This window comes from Paroedura picta, chromosome 7, assembly GCF_049243985.1.
Source record: "Paroedura picta isolate Pp20150507F chromosome 7, Ppicta_v3.0, whole genome shotgun sequence".
Taxonomy (NCBI): Eukaryota; Metazoa; Chordata; class Lepidosauria; order Squamata; family Gekkonidae; genus Paroedura; species Paroedura picta.
In genome coordinates this window covers 92086706-92094817 of record NC_135375.1, presented here as the reverse complement: position 1 = coordinate 92094817, position 8112 = coordinate 92086706, and positions in this window count along the sequence as shown.

The window sequence follows — 8112 nt, the reverse complement described above, 5'->3', positions numbered from 1 at the left end:
GCGTCACTGCATCGCTGAGAGCTGCTTTTCACCCCCAACCCCCTCATCTCAGAACTCCACTTCCCAGGGTCCTGTTAGAAGAGGAAATGACTGTTGAGACAATTCTAGATTGTAGTTCAGATACACGCTAGGGTTGCTTTCTCACTGGATAATGCATGAGTTCAACAGAAAAATACAGCCCGGACAGCACAACTGCTGAGTGAGCTCTCACTGTCCAGGACTTGGAACTGTCTCCTTCCCTGCTTCTTGTTTCTGATTTCTGTACATTCTCATCTGCCAGTCTTAAACTATGTCCTCACTGTCTGAGCAAGGGCACTGGCTATTTTGCAAATGGGAGAGCTGGCTATTGTTGTGGAGGCAAAACCTGGACGTCTAGCCCCCTCTAAGGTCTCTGCAGTCCTGCCTGCCAAGATCTGAAAGCAAAGCCTTTGTCTGTTTCTCATGCTGCTGGAGGGCTCCTTAATATTGTGGGGGGGGGGTTATAATTTGCTCCCCACCCTGTCTTTGCTGTGTATACAAACAAGGTCTCTGATCCTACCTAGTCAGAAGCAGACATAACCTCAGTGAATGAGAATGGTATGTCTATAGAATCAGAATGCTTTATCAAAGTGAATGAAACAGTGCAACGATGGGCGGAAAAAGGGAAATGCTATGTGTGCCTATCAGGAGTTCTTTAGTGGGGAAATAGGCTCACTGTACTGGTTGGACAACATCCCTGTTAGGCACATATCAATTGAGTTACTGTTTCCGCTTGCTGCTCCCACCCAGTAAAAGATGTCAAATAGGGAGGTGTCTGGGTAACTGTCAGATGTTGTTGACTTCTTGAATGATGAAATAATTCTGTTTGAATTCAGAACACTTACTAAATTTAACATGGATGTTGAAATTAGCACATTTGAAGGAGATGTTCTATCACCCATTTATTGGAGGAATGTTTTGAATATGGTGATCCATTAAAATTGGGTCTATTCTCCCCTCCCTTACAGTCAGAAGCAGAAGAATCAACTATACTACCTCAGGATTGTAATATAATTTTGCTTTCTGTCTACACCAGGCCTTATTTCGACTTTCTTGACTCTCAGATAACAGATCAACAAGATCTTGCTCAGCACAGAAAACGAATCTATCATGAGTCCGTTATTCAAACGGTTCTATATAATCTGGGATAGTCCCACGATTACTGTAAGGGCCACAGAGCCCTAAATTTAGCCAGACGAGTGAATTGCTATGAATCTTGAAACCCAGAGCCTTATGCTGTATAGATCATCTCCACTAGGTAGTCTGTCTGAAGAAATCCCCCCTCCCCCTGTTGCTGATGCTCTATGCCAGGGGTAGTCAAACTGCGGCCCTCCAGATGTCCATGGATTACAATTCCCAGGAGCCCCTGCCAGCGAATGCTGGCAGGGGCTCCTGGGAATTGTAGTCCATGGACATCTGGAGGGCCGCAGTTTGACTACTCCTGCTCTATGCTAAGTACACTGAATTGGCTGATTACTGTCCTCACAAATCCACAAATAAGAGTTGTGCTATGATTACTGCAGTAATCTCATAGTGCCCTCTGCTGGATATTTCCTGTAGAGTTAGTAACTATTTAGAAAGGATACTAAATTTGAGTCCAATGGCACCTTTAAGACCAGCAAAGCTTTATTGTAGGGATGGGCTTTCATGTGCTTGCACACTTCCTCAGACAACGAAGTACAGATATAAAGAGAGAGTAAATTAGCAGTAAATCTGTAAGCAGCATCATGAAAGATATCCAACAAAAATGCAGCATGTTGAAAAACTAATAATGCCTTGCTAGAATAACACACTAAGTTCAATTGCCATTCACAAAAACATTACAGGGAATCAAAATATTACTGTTAGTGATTAATGGCAGTCACTTTCCCAATTGTGAACAGATGTATTTAAAAAGAGACCTGTTGCTAGCCCCATCCAACTCCACCCAAACATAGAGGCATTCCCACAAGTGACAAGCTGTGCTGAAATCGATCTCCTGTCCTAAGACCAGAGAGTTAGATTCTGAATTGCATTACATACCTCATTACATCACATAACAGTCCCATGGTGTGATGAGTTTCTTGTGGTGCAACAGAGCCTCAACAAGAGATCACAACTTCAATTTTGGTGTGTTTAATTTCACCACAACTCAATCTACTATGTCCAAATTGCTCTGAGATATTAATGACTTTAATGATCATTCAGAGCCATTTGGACATGGTAGATTGTGTTGCGGTGATATTAAACACACCAAAACTAAAGGTGTAATCTCTTATTGAGGTTCTATTGAACCACAAGAAACTTTTTGCCTGTTTTTTATTGTAAGCATATCTACTAATTTTGCCCACTGCATAGTATATTTCTGTTTGTAGACACAATAATATCAAGCATTATACTGTTGACCCTAATATGCCCCTAAACAATACATAGGCCATTGAAAATTATTGATACTGCTCTCTTTTTTTCACAGAATGACCCTTTGAAACATGACACTAGTGAGTGATGGAAAAGAGGCTTTCTAAGCACAAGTGAGGTGCATTTGAGGACACTAAGTAAGTACTGGGAGTTTCTACAATGGATAGCTTCTCTCATAGGTGCTGGTGAGGGGCACCTCTAAGATTGGGGGGATCAAGAACTGCTATGAATCCTCAGTATTTTCTTCAGTTTTCTGGTAGAGCAACGCCCCCTTCTATACTGAGTCACCTAGAACATTTATTGTCATGAAGGACGTTTCTCAGTGGATGCAGAGGCGAGTCCTCTGGCTAACAGATACAATCACCTGCCATTCCTTCTCAGAACTCGCTCTGTCTTGATTCAATACACTGGAAATACAGCAAGGGGCATTTAAAAACCAAAGAAATGATGTTTGTCCCTTTGGCACTTGATGAAGCTGCGATTTTCTTTATAAGCTACTTGAAGGATTGCCTCCCTGCCTATGCCCCTCAAAGAACTCTATGCTCTGCCACCACCAACCGGCTAATGGTCCCTGGTCCTAAAGAAGCCTGCCTAGCCTTGACCAGGGCCAGAGCATTCTCTGTCCTGGCCCCCACCTGGTGGAATGAGCTCCCGGAGCAGATCAGGGCCCTGACAGAGCTAAAATAGTTCCACAGGGCCTGCAAAAGGGAGCTCCTCCACCAGACATTTGGCCAGGCATAACCAACAACATCTGCAGGGCCCCTGCTCCCTCCTTCCCAGAAATCCATCAATGTGCTTCGCTCCTGGACCTCTTTTGCACTGTTACAATTATCAGTTAGTAGTATTAATGTTATGGTTATTTATACGTTGTGGATTGTTTCTTGTATCGCTTATATGTTTCATGTAAACCACCCTGAACCACTGGGGAGGGCGGTATATAAATGTAATAAATAAATAAATATTCAAGAAATATTGCCCCCCCCTCCCTTTGTGGATAAATATGACTTATTTAAGGCACCATCTAGTCAAAGAGCTTTCAAATTTCCTAAATATATGACTGTCCTGCTTAAGTAAATGGGACAGACTCAAATGCACATTTCACTTACTTTCTCATTGACTAGAATGAGACTATTGAATTTTAGTGGGTCATACCCGAACTCACTGATGGACAAGTAGACCCTGAGAGGGGGAGAAATAACACTAGGAGCTTTGTGCTCAGCTAAGCTAGTGTCAGGGCAACTTAGTGTTTGCTGACAGGAACTCATACTCCTGTACAGAAAGAAGAAAGGTCATCCCAGTTGATCACTTATCACCTGAGCGCTGCTTAGAGAAAGACAAAGCAGTCACAGACATTCACATGTTGGCACATCCGCAACAGCTGGGAGGCATTTTACAAGAGTTACAGCAGTCCAAGGAGAAGTAACTTCTCATGTGACAAATGCACAGAGACAGTGAATTTTCCCTAAGGGTTTCACTTCAATGCAAGTGTTAAATAGTAGGCAAATCAGTAAAGACCTTCTTCTTCTTTCAAAGAAGCATTATTCAATGTTCAGCTTTGTGGCCTTTGACCTTTCCAGACCCAAAAATGCAAACAAGGTACCAAGAGGTATACTTAAAGACCTACGGGTTAGGACCATGGATGGAACCTCTCCGCCACTGAGCAACCTCACTTCCTTGGCCTGTTGATCATTCAAAAGAGTCAGGAAGAGTGAGGAAGCATGGCACCCTTGCTCTCAATGTATCTGTTGTCCAAGCATCAACTGCCCACCTCTGAAAAAAAAAGCTCTGTAGGAACTTGTGACCCAGCAGAATCATATCCACAACTCATTCATCCACAACTCATTATTGAAGCCTATTGGTTTCAATAATTTGAGGCACACAGAGACCCATCTAGGTGCAGTGGTTAAGAGCAGTGACTTTGAATCAGGAGAGCTGTGTTGGATTCCCCAGCCAGCTGGGTAACCTTGGGCTAGTCACAGTTAAGAGTTGTTCTTGTAGAACAGTTTCTGTCAGAATTCTCTCAGCCCCACCTGCCTCACAGGTCTGTTGTGGGGAGATAGATTCAAGTTGGGAGCCATATTGGTCTGAAGTAACGGAACAAAATTGGAGTCCAACAGCACCTTTAAGACTGAAAGGTGCAATTGGACTCAAATTTTGTTTTGTTGCGGTATAGGAAGGAAAGGAGCAATTATAAGCAGCTTTGAGACTCCAGGTAGTGAAAAGTGGGGTATAAAACCTTCATTATGTGATGTTTCTCATTCTGTTGTCTGATTTTATTGTCAAGGTATCCTCTATCAGAAGCTTTACTAAAAGACAGCTTGGCTACCACTGTTGATTCATAGCTGCCTACAATAAGAAGAGTTAGTTTTTACATCCTACTTTTCTGTATCCTGTTCCAGAACCTCAAAGTGGCTTACAATCACCTTCCCTTCCTCTCCCTTCTCTCCACAATGGGGATATTGTGGGGTAGGTGGGGCTGAGTGAGTTCCAAGAGCATTGCGACTGGTTCATGTTCACCCAGCAGGCTTCATGTGGGGGAGTGGGGAATCAAACCTGGCTCTCCAGATTAGAGTTCACCACATTCAACCATGCTGAATGTTTGCTAGAAGGAAACACACTGTGAATTTACTCAAGACAATGGTGGCCAGCAAGTTTGCCATTGTGTTGTATTAATTGACAGATTGCCTTAAAATACTCCCCAGGGTCACACTTAGAACTTCAATGGCAGATGTACAAGATCTGTTGGTAGATAAATCAATTTGGAAATAGTTCCCTGGAGGGCCAACTTGGTGTAGTGGTTAAGAGTGGCGTCTTCAAAACTGGCAAGCTGGATTTGATTCCCCTCTCTTCCACATGCAGTCAGTTGGGTGCCCTTGGGCCAGGCACAGCCCTTATAGTGCCGTTCCAACCAAACAATCCTGTCAGAGCTCCTTCAGCCTCACCTACCTCACAGGGTGTCTTTGGGGAGAGGAAGGGAAGGAGACTGTAAGCTGCTTTGAGATGCCTTCTGATAGAGAAAATTGACATATAAAAATTCTTCTTCGAAGACAATACAGTACCAAATGTTATCAGTGTGAAGTGAACATTCCACAACTTTTCTTACATTATCGCTTGAGGAGTTTTGCGAAGCTTCCATATGACTAGTTGTGGACCCAATAAAAGGCATCACCCCACCCCAGTTTGGGAGCGATCTGGACTGATTCAATGCAAGAACTGCTTCTTTCCACATCACAAATACATATATTTAGCTCTTCCATTTTACAAGAGGCTGAGGAATGGGCCTGCAGCGCAAGAATAGGACTTGGAGTGGTTTGAGCTTGTTAACTGGACAGTAGATAATCCTGGTTACGTAACAGCTTTAGGAAATCCTGTATTCTAATTGGTTGAAACATTTGATTCTAAAGCTTAGTCCCAAAGCATCAGCTGCGGCCTGTTTGTTTATTGGGGCAAACCACAGAGAACAGAAGCAGTCCTCCAGGGATATTATTAGCATGTGAGCATCTATGATGTCTGTGAACAGCTTTGATATTTTCCCTTAGGGTAGAAGGTAATATGCAGGCAGAAATTATTTTACTGATTTAAGGAGTCTTTTAGATTAGTGGTCCCCAACCTTTTTATCACTGGGGACTGGGTCAATGCTTGACAATTTTACTGAGGCCCGGGGGGGGGGTAGTCTTTTGCCGAGGGACGTTCCCACCGCCTGAGCCCCTGCTCCACTTGCTTTCCTGCCGACACCCCTGACTTCCCGCCGCCCGCTGGGTGCTGCTGCCAGCAGCAGCTGCACAGTGCCACGGCCTAGCCATGGCAGCTGCTAGAGAGCAGCAAAGGTGAACCAGCGGCAGAGTGACAGGGCAGCCCCCGAGGCAGCAGCTGGGGAGGAGGACAAGGAGGAGCCGCGGCCCGGTACCAACTGATCCACGGACCGGGGTTGGGGACCACTGTTTTAGATTACACACAAAGCATGATAAAATCAGTGCCCAGTAGCACCTTTAAGACCAACAAAGATTTATTAAAGGCATGAGCTTTCGAGTGCAAGCACTCTTCCTCAGACTAAGAACTCCCTTAAGTCTGAGGCACTCGAAAGCTCACGCCCTGAATAAATCTTTGTTGGTGTTCAAAGTGCTACTGCACTCTGATTTTATTGTGCTACTTCAGACCAACACGGCTACCCATTTGAATCTACACAAAGCATGAACATTGTTCTTCTATGAGCCACTGTGAAGTAAAAGAGTCCCAGATGAAGACAGCAGAGATTCCAGTTCCAGTTCCCCATTCTGCCATTCATGGAGGTGACGCTGTCTCTCAGCCTAACCTCTTTCACAAGATAAAAACAAAACTGAGGGGGAGATCTTTGTATGCCCTGAGCGACTTGGAGGATTGGGGGGGGGGGGGTGAAGATACCATAAATTCTGCTCTATTGCCCCCCATAGGCTGTTTCAGATAATAGTTTTCTGTGCAACAATAAGCAACCATGCCTCCCAAGTCTTTGACATGACTAGCTAATAGATTTGCTTGAAGAACAGGTCTTTTCTACCTTCCAACTGGTAGCAAAATATACACATATTGGGTTGTAGGGGGCTTCCACTTGTAGTACATATGGGAGGAGGACCCGAAGCAACAAAGCAGAAACAACGCAAACTAGGGACACTCCCTATGTGTAAGTAGACGTTTTTTCACTTGCACAATGGCAACTTTTGATCTGGATCCAAATGAAACAAATGAAACTTTCCATCCTGTCTCCCTCTGACCCACTGGAGTCCAGGGATTTCTATGCAATGCTACTCCAGAAGGATAAGAGTCTCTAAGGCAGGCTATTTCAACCTGGGGTTGGGGTTTCTTGATGGCACTGGGTTTCCCAAATGGGTGGGAGTTAATTAATTTGTAATATGTGTTTTACATTTGTTAAAAATTGAGTATGTGATATGACCACATATGGCCAACCTCCCGCTCCCATGGGCAATGATGGGCCTGGAGGTGGTGGCAGGGGGAGAGGCCCTGGGTGGGCGTGTACCCAGCTACGCTTCCCAACCATATTCTGCACAATCACACCACTTCTGGAGTTTCTCAGAACCTGAAGAATGTTTCGGGGGTTTCTCCACAATAAAACAGTTGAGAAAGGCTGCTTTATGGAAAGACATGAGGGATCTGCAACAAGAAGAAGAAGAAGAAGAAGAAGAGTTGGTTCTTATATGCCGCTTTTCCCTACCTGAAGGAGGCTCAAAGCGGCTTACAGTCGCCTTCCCATTCCTCTCCCCACAACAGACACCCTGTGGGGTAGGTGAGGCTGAGAGCATGCTGATATCACTGCCCGGTCAGAGCAGTTTTATCAGTGCCGTGGTGAGCCCAAGGTCACCCAGCTGGTTGCATGTGGGGGAGTGCAGAATCGAACCTGGCATGCCAGATTAGAAGTCGGCACTCCTAACCACTACACCAAACTGGCTCTCCTGCCGAATTAGTCTGGACCTAACCCTAATCTCATATAGAATCATAGAATCATAGAGTTGGAAGGGGCCATACAGGCCATCTAGTCCAACCCCCTGCTCAACGCAGGATTAGCCCTAAGCATCCTAAAGCATCCAAGAAAAGTGTGTATCCAACCTTTGCTTGAAGACGTCCAGTGAGGGGGAGCTCACCACCTCCTTAGGCAGCCTATTCCACTGCTGAACTACTCTGACTGTGAAAAACTTTTTCCTGATA